At 35.1% G+C, this 13777-nt stretch overlaps 1 protein-coding gene and 1 pseudogene across 8 annotated transcripts in view; one reads left to right on the top strand and one right to left on the bottom strand.

Moving 5' to 3' along the window:
* WAC (WW domain containing adaptor with coiled-coil) overlaps positions 1-13777 on the top strand; it is a 93974-nt gene that overhangs the window by 8392 nt on the left and 71805 nt on the right. The gene's annotated exons all lie outside the window — the stretch shown is intronic.
* On the bottom strand, positions 11195-11757 carry LOC128628615 (40S ribosomal protein S7-like; annotated as a pseudogene).

The raw sequence follows: 13777 nt of genomic DNA, 5'->3' as shown, positions 1-13777 counted from the left end.
GTGTTTCTACCTGCGCCTCCATCTTGGCCAGAAGTCCCCTGCCCTGCATTTGTAGTGTTAGAGCGTGCTATGAGAATGAAGTCTTACTCTGACTGGTGTTGCTCAGTTGACTGAGTGCTGCTGCGCAAATCATGAGGTTGCTGGTGTGATTCCCAGTCAATGTGGATGCTCATGCCTGGGTTGCAGGCCAGGTCCACAGTTGAGGGTGTGAGAGAGGCAACCATGAACACTTCAGTGTTTCTCTCCCTTTCTTTCTCCCTCCCTTCCCCACTCTCTAAAAATAAAAGAAAACTCATATGATCCTCATTTTGATCTTGGAAGGTAGATAGAACACATAATATCCCCGCTTTACAGTTTTACAAATAAGGGAAAATTTACTTAATGTAAAATTGAACAAATAGTGACAGTTGAGTCAGTTCCATCTGATAAATTGCATGTGCTGTTAGAGGTGAAACACTAGACATGTTGAAAGCTTATTTGGTGGGTGTTTACTGTAGCACAGTTAGTTTAAAGGTGATTTTGCTTGGATCCTGTTTAATGCTTTCACCTGACTTCCTCTAGTGGTTACATTTTACCTAATTATAGTACATATGGAAGCCAGGGCATTGACATTGATTGATCCATTGTATGTGTATAGTTGTAGGCTTATCATGTGTCAAGATTTTACTTTGTTTTAATGTGAAAACTTGCCAACATTTTTACTAGAAAGAAGCTCTCACATTTCAAGATATGTTTTCAAAGCAACTTGGAAATTTTATACAGACTTTAACATTTAGTAAAATTTGGATTTTAATACCATTGACAAGTGTTAAATATTTTTCTGTCTAAAGATCAGCGATAAATACTACCTATTTTTATTGATTGATGCTTTATAGGAAGATAGTAAACTAGGCAGATATGTTTGCATCAGATTTCCATAGGTTAGTTGAAAAAGAGCACAGGAAACAGGTATTCCATTTCAAGAGAAACAAAATAATTGGCACATGAGCAGTATTAATAATTTGCTCTTAATTTTAGAAGAAATATACTTTGATATTTGTGTATGCATTTGAAAATGTATGTCATTTATCTTAGTCATCACATTTTTAACATTATTTTTAAAGATATGATATATTTATGATGTGATGGTATTTCTGCTTCACAATCAGAATATTTTGGAATGGTTTACTTTGATCTTCAAGGCAGTCTTCATTTAACTTTTTAGTTGTGCAAGATATGTTAATATTCACAGTACTTGGTGCACTTAGGATTTTTTACCTATAACTCAGAAAATTTATTCTAGATTGTCTCAGTTAAAAATACCTGTTTTACTCTGTTGTGCATAATGGTTTTTGGGGTATGTAGTATATCATTTTGTTAGGGTGCTAGAAACAGCAAAGATAGCAATGAGCTGGGGCATCTTTATAGGGATTCTGTAAGTGGATTCTGTTTTGGGGACTTTATACCAAGCACTGGAGGTACTATTTTTCATCTCAGAAACAATTATTGGGGGCTTGAAAAAATATATATATATATCCTTTGAAAATATATATATATCCTTTTTATGATTTGTGTGATATTTCATAATTTTTAAAGCTTTTACATTGTTTCTCATCTGATTCCATACAACCCTTCGAAATGGGTTGATCAGATTATTCCTGTTCCACTGATGAAAGTATAATCCAATTTAAAGTATCCAGCCTATTGTTGAAATTGGAAAGCAAGTTTCTTTGCTATACTTAGTACCTTATCTCCACTTTCAAATTATACTCCCAAGTATGACTATTTCTTACTACTTAAAATACAACGAGTGTAGACCTGGCTACCACCTTCTCTTTACCAGGACTCTTCAAGAGCCTCCTGAACAGTGTCCCTGCATCTTTTTTGTTTCACACAGTTATTTCCCCATGCAGTAGCCAGTTAAACTGACAACTGACATCATTCTCATATTTAGAACCCTCCAGTGATAGTTATTTACCAAGACCTGTAAAAGACCCTGAGTTAACCCGGTGTCTGGGATTTGTGGGGGGAAATGTTTTAACAGGGGAACAATATTCAAAATCATCAGTGACATGTTAAAAAAATAATCTAGCATAATCATAGTATAACATTAAATGGTTAATGAGTACATGACATGAACAATATAATACATATAACACTGTACCTTGACAAAGACCTGAAGTAGGTTTGTATAGAAGGATTGAAGCTTGACAAAGACCTGAAATAGATTTGTAGAAGGATTGAAGCTTGTAAGTTACTGTGAGTGATGGAAGGAGGGTTATCTGAAATAACCCTCTGAAAGTTGTAACACCATTTGTGGTGGGTGTGACAATTTACAGAGTGGACTGAGGTAGCTGGCAGATGTTTGAGGTGTATGTGTCTTTGTGAATCTCTGTGTAGGGTCATTCAGCTGAGTATAGGCAGTATTTCTCACAGGTGAAGTCATTCAGAAGTAAGTGGAGAATTTGTTGTGCTTAGTTTTCTGGTGTATCAGTGGTACTTAAGCAAATTTGTGTTTTCAGAACACACGTGATAGCAGAACTGCCTGTATTTTTGTTTGTGTTTGCGTATCTTTGCTATATAAGCTCCATGAGAACAGTGTGCATTTGTTTTGTTAATGATTTTATCCCCGTGTATCACTGTTGCCTAGAATAGTATCTGACAGCTTGTTCAATATGTGGATAGACAAAAGAATATCATGAGTGTCATGATTTAGGGGAAGTTATTGCAGTTTCCTGGAACACTGGTTCTCATATTTGACCATTTTTATACTATAACCTGGATATCTTGCTAAAGTTCATATTCTAGTTCAGCAGTTCTGAGTTGGGGTGCAGGGCTCTGTCTTTTTTAAACAAGATCCCAAATGGTGCCTATGTTACTGGCTGCATGTGAGTGACAAGGTTCTAGAGCAAGGTTCAGCGGAAGTATAATAGTGGTTTTCTAGTAGCAATATTGAAGTAAAAGTGAAGTGAAGTGAATCTGAGTATATTTCAAATAACAATACATCTAAAATATTCAGCATGTACTTGATATTAAAAAAGTAAATTTCTCTATGGTCCTTTTGTTCTGCAAGGTCTTTGAAATCCAGTATGTTATAGTTAAATCACGTTTTAATTCATAATGGCCATATATCATGCCTACTTGCCACATGTATAGTCAGTGGCTACTGAATTGGACAGTACAGTTCTGGAAAATGATCACCTTGATCTGTCTAGCTTTTACACATATTCCTGTTTCTCTAAAGAAAAAATTTTATATGCCTTATTTTTGAAATACCATGTTTATGTAATGTTTATGTAAGGCAGGGGTGGAATTAGTAGGTTCTTAAACTGTAGGCATACTTTGGGCATTCGTTGGAGGAGGACCTTGCCTTTGATTTGTCCTTTTTTTTTTTTTTTTTAGCAACATATGGAAAATACAATAAAATGAGGTGTGCTTGTACATAGTGCTTCTTGTACTACAATTTTTCTGTTAGTACACATTTATTATAGGAAAATCAGGAAGTGGCAGAGGGGGAAAATACTCCCTCAAATACTGTGATTTTGGAGTTAAATTAGTAGTTTTCATAGAACACATTCTTATGCCATAAAATATCAGGAGGGTTATATAAATAGCCTGCCTAGGATTTTTATTGAAATACTTTCATATTATATCATTCTCTTTTTTTTTTTTTTTTGCCTTGTACTTAATATTTGCATAGTGGACTCAACAGACACTTGGTATTAAGAATATCAGTTTGAAAGGATCAACTATGAGTACTTTTTAGTAGAATATTAATTGGGTTAGCCAAAAAGTCCATTTAGTTTCTTCCTACAATAAAAGACACATTTTTCCATTTTCACCACTAACTTTATTGATTTGGATATTTAGAATATGTCTGCTATTGGCTTCTAAGAAGTGGGTAGAAGACGGGTGCTGCTAAGCATCTTCCAGTGCATAAGGCAGCCTCACAGCAAAGAATTTTTTTGGCCAGAATGTCCATAGTACCAAGAAACTTCACTAGCCACTTTTGACATATACTGCACAAATCTTTTGTTTTGCATTTCAGTTGAGTTTTTACCTTTCTTGCAATATAGTATGCCAAAAATGTTGTATCTCTTCTGCACAAAATTCACCAGTTTTGGTGAGTTTTTTATAAATGCATGCTGATATGACAGCTGTCACAATACAGTCTAACAAAATTGTTTTGAATGAAGTTAAAGACAACTAAGTACTACTACAGGCATTGTACAGAAAAAACAGAATGAACTTTTTGGCCAACCCAGTAATATGCCTTACCTTACCTCTTAGGCGTGACTGATTGCTGAAATCTTCTTTCAGTTAGATTTGTGTTTAAATTCAGAGACTCTGGTGCTTGTGGCTAGGTGACCTCAGACATTTATCTGAGTTTGTGTGTCCACTCCCCCAAGATTGTTGTGGGCTTAAATAAAATTGTGTATATAAAAGACTTGCAGAGCATTTAGCTAAATGCTTGGACTGTGACACAGTAAATTACTAGGTTTACTCTTATTTCTGTGATTAATGAAGAGCTACTGTCAGATCAGCACTTCTAGGTTTTAAGCCCCTGCTGCCTTTTTCCTGTAGAGTTAGGAAGGAAAATACCAGTAGTCGGGCTAGTGAGAGCTACGTGAAAGGGACCACAGGGCAAGTCTAACTTAGTACCTGCTCTTACCAGGACTTTGCAGTGCGAGGATTTTTAGGATAGATGTAAAGGGTTCAACAAACAAAATATATTTAGCTTAATTTCCTGAAATTTAGCAGCTTATTAGAATCACCTGAGATGCTGTTAAAGCTGCAAGTGCCCAATTTACTACCTCGAATCAGAGCAGTGGGGAATGGAGACTAGAAAACTGAACTTTTAAATAAACACTGGTTTAATTTAGATATTTCTAAACTGCAGATCTGTGGAGAATCCACACAGGAGAAGGAGGAACTCTGAATTGGACATTAAGGAAAGGAAGTTAAATTAAGCATTTAAATAGCTAACTTAGTATATTGTGGTATGGACATCAGAATAGAAGTAATGTCAGATAGTAGAGAAGGTTCTAGGCATATTAGCAACCGGACAGGTCAATAAGATATATTGGGGTAGTATCTGAAGCCATCGCTATTGTTAAAAGTCTTTGGCACTGCATATTCTCGCCTCCCCCACACAGCACTCCCAGTCCCTGTTTCATTAGGCTATCCTGAGACAGTTAAGTGGTGAACTTCATTTAGCTTTTTGTCTGTTTGAGAAGTAGCTTTCATCTGAATTGTGTTAGACTCAGACTGACATCAGGTGTTAGCAGTTTTCTTGAATGACCCTTAGGAGCAATTGCATTTTAAAAGAAATTTGTGATTAGTGTGATTGATATATTTAGTACTGATCTTTCGGTTTAATCTTTTATTACCTCTGAATTGTGTGACAGTACATCAGAGTAGCATGTCAAATATTGGCATCTACCAAAAAGTTCTGACCTGTACTGTACTCACAGGAGTAGTCCTATTTGTCAAAAAAGCAATGCTAGTAAAATAGGTTATTTTGGAATATCTTGACTTGGATGAGGAGAGTGTCACAATAAAGAATTTTGCGTTTAACACTTGAGTTGTGATGAAAAATTTTGTGGACTCTTCTAAATTCATAAAAGGGTGCTGATTGATCACAAAAACATTCATTGTAAATAGGGAAAACTTAGGGAAGTTAGAACATGGTATGATGGGCTGTTAGAAGTAGTTTTCTTGACTTCTTGCAGCCTTTGCTGTGATGATTTGGTCAAGTTTCTGTTCCTGCTACCTTAATGGCTCTTTATCAGGGTTTTACAGTATTTGTATTTAATGTTTTATGCATAAATATGTCTCATTTATCATGGGGCCTTTAAATTACAAAGAATATTAAGGGTTAAGTCATAAGACAGTACTTTATAAAACTGGAAACTAACCGCCCTGGCTGGTGTAGCTCAGTGGATTGAGCGCAGCCCTGTGAACTTGAGGATTGCAGTTTGATTCCCAGTTGGGGCACATGCCTGGGTTGCAGGCCAATTCCCAGCAGGGGACACACGAGAGGCAACCATACATTAATGTTTCTCTTCTTCTCTCCTTCCCTTCACCTCTAAAAAAAAGATAAATTAAAAAAAAAGAAATATTTAAAACTGGAAACTAACCTTCATTTTATATGTTTGTGTGATTATGTTCTTGCCTTGTTGGCTTTTCATTCTTCAGACTCTATCCTTTGATTTTTGGCCCCACACTTTTTCTTTTTGTTACTAGACATGTTTCATATGATGGTCCATGGATAGCTTCCTAAAATCTATTAATAATTCGAGTATTTCCTGTCCTTGTAGTATTTGGGAAGTTATCCTTAACTTTTTTCTTTTCTACTGTGTTTAGGGGCAATTCTAGACCTCATGGCTCTTAACTATTGCAGTATCCTTTTAATAGATCTGTTGTCTCATTCTTTGTGCATTGCTGAGTTTCAGGCTATACATTTAAACATTATTTCCTTCATTAACCTTTAAAGCCTGAATTATATAGGTCTTCGTTATGTTCTAGTGAGAAAGTAATTGTTCAGATACTATATGAATTTTCCTCTACTTCCTCGTGTATTTAATCTTGGAAATTTTCCTATTTTGTGTACATAGAAGACACTGAAATGAAAACACTATTACACTCATGCCGAAAAGCGAACATCTCAGAATAGATTTCTGCTTGTAAATATAGCTTGAAAAATTGAATAATTTAAAATCTCTGAGTCACCATTGCCAAGAAGTCTCAACAATTCTTTCTTCAACTACTCTCTTCTCTCCCTGTACTTCAGTCATATAAAACCACTTTAGCCAGTCTTAGAGCATCAAATGCTGTTGTCCCTCTGTTTTTACCCCTCTGTTTTTACATAGCCAAAACTGTCCTTTCCCCACTGTTGCCCTATCTTGGGGGCGAGGGCAAATCTCTTATCTTTTAAGATCCCAGTTCTTTATTGTAATGAAGCCTTCCTTGAACCTATTTCTGTCGTACCTCTTTTACAGTGAATTGCGACTTTTTACTTAAGTGTTTTGGCTACTCTCCTGTAAGCTCTTTGAAGACAGACTGTTTTAGTTTTTATTATATCAGGGCCTGTCATAAATGCAGGTGTTTCATAATGCTAAATTAATGTCTTACATGCCATTTGACATGTCTCTTACATGTGAGAAACGGGTGAGTGGTCTCCTTTGGAGAACTGATTGGCTTCAGTTGAAAGTTGATTATTTACTATTCTAGAATTCCTAAAGTGGTTGCACTGAGGTTGCTTTTATACTGTTCATGAAGGAAGCAAATAATTGAGACATTCAAGAAACTATATAAACTTTTAATTAGAAACATAAAAAAAAAGTACCTAATTGGTATGCTAATTCCAACACATTAAAAATCCCTTAGGTGGCCATGACTGTTAGACTAGTATTAATTACTTTATTATAATCCTATAAAGTGTTATGTGTAATTTGAAAAATAAAATAACATTTTGAACTGTATAGTGTTTTACTAATTTTGACTGCTCCTTTTCTACATCATTTTCTCTCAAATTCTCTTAAATCCATGTCTCACTAATTAGATTTTATAGTTTTATTTTCTATAGACTATTAGGCAAAATTATCCATTGGATTTTTGGGTTTAATTTTTTTTGGAGTCTGTTTTCTAAATATAATTCTGTATTTGAATAGCCTATCTGGTTTCTTAAGCTTATGGAAATTAAGCTATAATTATTTTTAGTTAATGATTCATTGTATTGATTTTATTCCTTAAAAAATGACTGAAATGTTATGTTAATTGAATTAGATCAATTGAAATGTTATGTTAATTGAATATTTTATGATCATTTATCAAGAAAAAATGCAGTGCTAACGCTGCATGATTTATATAGCTCTTGAATGTGTGCATTTTGATAGTAAAACTGTTACTTTATTTTCTTTAGAGTTTAAAATGAGAGTTTATTAGTGAAGCAGTGAGACATAGGAGTGGCCACTCTACAGAGAGTGTAGCCAAAACTGACTTTTAAAAGTAAAGTCATTTAAAGAATATAGGCTTGTTTCAATCCAGCAGTGGCTTACAGCAGAGCCTTTTGAAATTCAGTTCATATCTTGCTGAAAATTCAAAAGCAACAGTAACATCTTTTTTTTTTTTTTAAAATCCTCACCCAAGAATATGTTTATCGATTCTAGAGAGAGGAGGGGGAAGAGGGAAACATCAGTGTGACAAAGAAACATCGATTGATTGCCTTTTTGTATGTTCAGGGCTCCTTGACCCAGGATCAGACCTGCAGTCTTTTCTGGTGTGTGGGGTGATGCTCCAACCAACTAAACCACCCGGCCAGGTTGTAACAGAGCATTCTTAATTTCTCTTTAATCCCATTTTGTTTTTGCTCTGAAACAGTGTTAACCAGTTTTTCTCCTACCTTACTTACCAGTATTTTCATTGAATTACTCATTTTTTTAATAGTCAAACCCATCTTCAATTTAAAAATTAGCTTAAAATATTTGAGTAAATATAGGCTCTGAATTGTGTCTCAGAGAATAAATGCTTTGAGGATTAACATCATTTGGAGATTGCTTTAGGTGAATGCTTTGAAGGTTCTTTTTCATATGAATATTCTAATGTTTATTTTTTAAAAAATCATTACATCATCACCTTCCCAATTTTGTTTGTGTTTAGTCTTTTAGGACATGAGTTCTTCTGGCTTTAAAAAAGGACCAAGTTATTTCTATAGAAGTTGGAATGATAGGGGTTTTCCTTTTTCTAGGTTCAGAGTTGGTTAAACAGATAGAGAAATTCAGGTTTATTGGTCAGAATGATACTTACATTTTAGTTTGTTAGCCCTTTCTCTTCTTTATATGTGTGTTAACATGCCTTGAGTCAGCCCTGACTTTTGATGACTCTGTAAGTGATATACGCAATGTCTTGTCCTCATCGACCCTACGTAGCACCTATGGACTCAAGCTGATGACTTCTTTTATGGAGTCCATCCATCCTATTATTTGGTCTTCCTCCTTTTCTGTTGCCTTCTGTTTTTTCCCAGCATTGTTGCCTTTTCTAAAGAACCCTGTTTGCTGATGGTGTGCCTGAAATAGTCAGGACAGCTTTAGTTTTGTCATATTTATTTACAGTGATATTTCAGGATAAATTGCTCCAGGCCCCACTTGTTCATCTTTCTGGGGGTTCAGGGTATTCATAGAGCTCTCCTCCAGTACCATATTTGAAATCTATTTTTTTCCTATCAGCTTTCTTCACTTGGGCACCTGTACATAGTAATTGGAAATATGAGGATGTGGATGACCTTATTCTTGGTCTCTAATGACACGTCTTTGCTCTTAATGATCTTTCCTAATTTCTTCCTTTGCTGCCCTTTTGAGTCTCAGCCTTCTCTTCATTTTTTGGCTGCAGTCTCCCATTGGAATTGATGAGTGAACCAAGGTAAGCAAAATCTTTTTGTAATAATTTTGATATCTTCATTGTCTGTGTTAAAGTTGTGTATGCCTTCTGTAGGTCTTCATTGTCTTTGTTAGAGTTTTGTATGCCTTCTGTGGTGATGATTTTTGTCTTCTTGACGTTTAAATGCAGTCCTGCTGTGGTGCTTTCTTTAAGTTTCATCAGAAGTCATTTTAAATCATTGTTACTTTCCACCAGTAAGATGGTATCACTACATATCTTAAATTATTGCTAGTCTACCAGTTTTTACCTCTCTTTTCTCTGCGCTTTACCTATAATAGGTTCTGTGTACAGATTAAACACGTAGGAAGATAAAATATATCCTTGTCTGACACCTTTGCTTGTAGGAAATCATTTTGTCTCCATATTCTGTGACAGTGACTTCCTGTCCACAATACAGTTTACACATCAAGTGCACCCATTTCTTTCAGAGCAACTCATAACTTTTCATAATTTATGCAGAAGCTTACTGCAGTCAGACTAACCTTGTGAAATTCTGAGCGCTCCAGTATCTCTAATCTTTTCCATGTCGTTTACATTGGTGCCAGTGGAGAAAGAGAAGCGTATAGAAGGCTTCTGATTTATTTTGTGCAGTGTTACTTTAGAAGTCCCTTACTTGTTGTTTTCTGAGTTTTTAATAAACATGTCAGAGATCATATTAATGAACTACTACCACCTAAAATTTAAAATCTAACAAAAAGATTGTTGAGTCATAGAGCCAGAACTCTTTGTATATTGACTGCATTCTGACTGTAAGAAGGTTTCTATTTGGATTTGGATATATGTATCTTTAAATGTGGTATCCTGCTAGAGATAGATTGTTGTTAACTTGATAATAGGAATTACGATGAAATAAATGTAAAGTGGAAAGAGCACCAGTCTTAGCATCTCAATGTCATGATTTTCGTTTTGATGGTAGTTAGTTAGCTTTTTGACTCTTTGTAAGTATAACTCCTTGGCTGCTGCTTTTGTTTTCTTTCCCATTTTTTTGAACAAGGTTGAATTGATAATTTTCCAGTTTCAAATAAATGGCTTGAGAGATGTGTAGGAAAATCTGATTTTTGTGCTTTAATTCATGCTTTCATATATTTTCTGTGTGTCCTGCCATTTCATGGTAACTAAACTTTTCCTGCCATAAGTGTAATAGAGTATACTTGGCTTCTTGTGTTTACGTGGGAACTTCTGGAATATTAACCACCAGTGTTCATTTAGCATTTTTTTTCAGCTCATTATCTATATAGAGGAGAGTGGAACAGCATAATAGTTTTCTCTAGCTATTAATTTGAAAAACAAAAATGAAAATTTTCAAGACTATTGTAAGCAGAAGTCCTAAAGTTTTTACTGTATATACTGTAAAAATCAGTTTTGTTTATATAGAAAAAGTGGTTTAGTTTGTAATCTTGTCAATAAATACATCATCTAATTTTTTTGCCCACCAAATACAATATTTGTTGTTTCAAGCTGGGAAATACTCATTTTGACTCAAAATACTGAGTATTAAATATTTGAAACTCAAATCTACTGCTGAAATACCAGTTTTGGCTGGCTTACTTTAAAAATATGAAAGATACTAATTATATATTCCAGAAATTTTTGTGTATTTATATTTTAAATGTATAGCCTTTTCTGGTTTTTTACTCATCGATGAAATATATAGGGTATTACAAAACAAATGTATAATGCATGTATATAGTGCCATTTAAGATCGTCATTTAAACTGGTTTTAAGTTTATAGTATGTAAGTATAGTGTAAATGTTTTTGTTTTGGATGATATTTTAATCATTTTTGTTTACAACTGAAACTCGGGAAATGAAAATTAGCATCCTTGCCCCATGAGCTTCTCTTCTCATAGACACCAGAAAAGGTTTCAACTTTGTGTTCCATGTTGTTCTGGCCTTCTCCAAATTGAACCTTTATGAGTTGGCTACTGTCGAATTTTATGTGAATTTTCTTGCCCATGATTTCACTTAGGAAAACCAAGTCCATCCAGTCCCATTGTGCATGGCTATCAAGTTCAGCTCTTGGGACACTTTTGGTTTTTTTTTTGAACAACGTTTTCAAGTTATCTTGGGTAGAATTCTCTGAGTGATAATGACAGTGTGCTTCCTACTGAACTTTTTCTCCCAACCCCTGTTGCAGCTGGACTTGGATTTTCTGGAAAGATTTCGGTTGAAGAATAACTTTCCAACTGCCACCCACTTACTTGGTTGCTGTGATCTCCCATAGCTGGGTCTCAGGTCTGAGTTGGTATCTAGCTCCAGCAAAGCCTGGGAAATGCCGGACTCAAACCTCTCTGGGTTCTTGCCATTGGGCTTCACGATCTTGGCACTGAAACTGAACATGGCCTTCCTTGGTGAGCTCCCACCTGGGAAAATACAGTGTAAATATTAATACCTAAATTTGGCAATTTATTTTTGGTTAAAAATGGAATTTTCAAAATGTAGATAACTAGCATGAAGCAAATATTTGTCACATGTAGGTTTTTATGGCTGTGGAATGAGCACTGAGGTTTGGGTGAAACATGCTTGTAGTCCCTTAGATTTTTGCCTCTGAAATAGCTAGCTCTTCAATCTGTTCATTTTTTTTCTAGTTCAGTTCATTATCCTCTTTGCCTGAATTAAAGGAACAGCCTACCATAGCACCCCTTCCTTCCTTCCAATTTTATTCCTCGAATCAGAATTACCTTTTGAGAAAAGCATGTTTGCTCATTTTTGGTATAAAAATCTTCTTCTAACTGCCCTTAAGGTAAAGTCCAAATGTTTCAGTGAACAGCCTACTGCACCTTTTTGTATTTTTCTAGCCCTCCTGTATGCTTCAGTTCTTTGAAGATAATAAGTGTTTTGTCACATGTGAGAACTTCCACACTTGCTATTTCTTTTTAGAATACCATCTCTGCTTCAGCTACTTTTGCCTAGTTAATTCCTTCCTATTTTTCAGGCACTTATTTAGAAATTATTTGTAACCTTTTATGATGATTATCTTGTGGGGTCTGAAAGCTCATTTCCCCCTCTCAAACCTTTTCCCACTGTTCCTTCATTTTGTTAAATAGAAACTACTGCCTCCTAGTTGCTTAGGTCAGTAAGCTCGAATCTTCATTACTAGTCTTTCTGCTTTCCTACTTTCTAACTCTTCAATTTATTCTCAGTGCAGCAATCATATCAAGTCACTCCTGTGCTCAAAATTCTCTGAATAGTTCTTACAAAGGCCCACAGGCCCTATACAATTTATTACTCCCTCTATTATTATCTCTCTGACTTTATGCCTCTAGCATCTACTCCTGTGCTTGAGGCATATATACCTCCTTGTAGAGCATTTCAGGCACATTTTTGCCTCACAGTCTGTCTTTGTTCTTCCTTCTCACTGGATATCTCAGATATTTTCTTTCATTTAGGTAGTTTGCAAATTACATATAAAATGGGTGATTGAGAATAATTACTAGACAGTAATAACATTTGAATGAATTGAAATGGTATAAGCGAAGGGATTACAGTGTAATCTGTGGCAATATGATTCTTACTCAGGGCTGCAACAGATTGTTTAAAAGCTTGGTTTCTCATAAGTCTTTTTGCCTGCCAGAGGACTAAATACCTGATTTTCAAGACTAAATCCACTGCAGTTATTTAGGATCTATAGAGGGCTTTTTTGTTTTTGTTTTTTAAACAAAGTGAAAATGTACTGCCAGTAATATTTTGTACTATTTTTTATTATAGTTTACATTGACTGTTATTCTGTATTAGTTTCACGTGTACAGCAAACTGATTAGAAAATCATGTACTTTACATAGTGGCCCCCTTGCTGCTTCAAGTGCCCACCTGACCCCATACGTATTTATCAAGATATTATTGACTATATTCCCTATGCTGTAATCTACATCTCTGTGTATTTTGTAACTACCAGTTTGTACTGCTTAATTTATTCACCTTTTTCACCCAGCCCCCCAACTTCCCCTCTGACAACTGTTGGTCTGTTCTCTGTGAGTCTGTTTCTGTTTTATCTTGTTCATTAGATTTTGCACATAAGTGAAATCATAGGATATGTGTCTTGTTCTGTCTGACTTAATTTGCTTAGTATAGTATCCTCTAGGTCTGTCCACACTCTCTCAAAAGCTTTTTTTTTTTTTAAGGCCGAGTGGTAGTGTGTATATGTACCACAACTTTTTATCAACTCATCTTTCTATTCATGGGCACTTGGGTTGTTTCTATGTCTTGTTACTGCCAGTAATTTTAAGTGTTGTAAATTTTTCAGTATTATTCAGAGTATATACTTAAATATATTTCAGAGAACTCTGTTATGTTTTAGAGAAACATTGTAGCTTTTTTCCCATGGTCATAAATATGTACCATTATTTCTCAGACTGTGGTT

The sequence above is a fragment of the Artibeus jamaicensis genome, unplaced genomic scaffold (genome assembly GCF_021234435.1).
Source record: "Artibeus jamaicensis isolate MK-2021 breed Jamaican fruit bat unplaced genomic scaffold, CSHL_Jam_final contig_867, whole genome shotgun sequence".
NCBI lineage: Eukaryota > Metazoa > Chordata > Mammalia > Chiroptera > Phyllostomidae > Artibeus > Artibeus jamaicensis.
The sequence above is the reverse complement of the archived record's forward strand: the minus strand, read 5'-3'. Positions and strand labels throughout refer to the sequence as shown.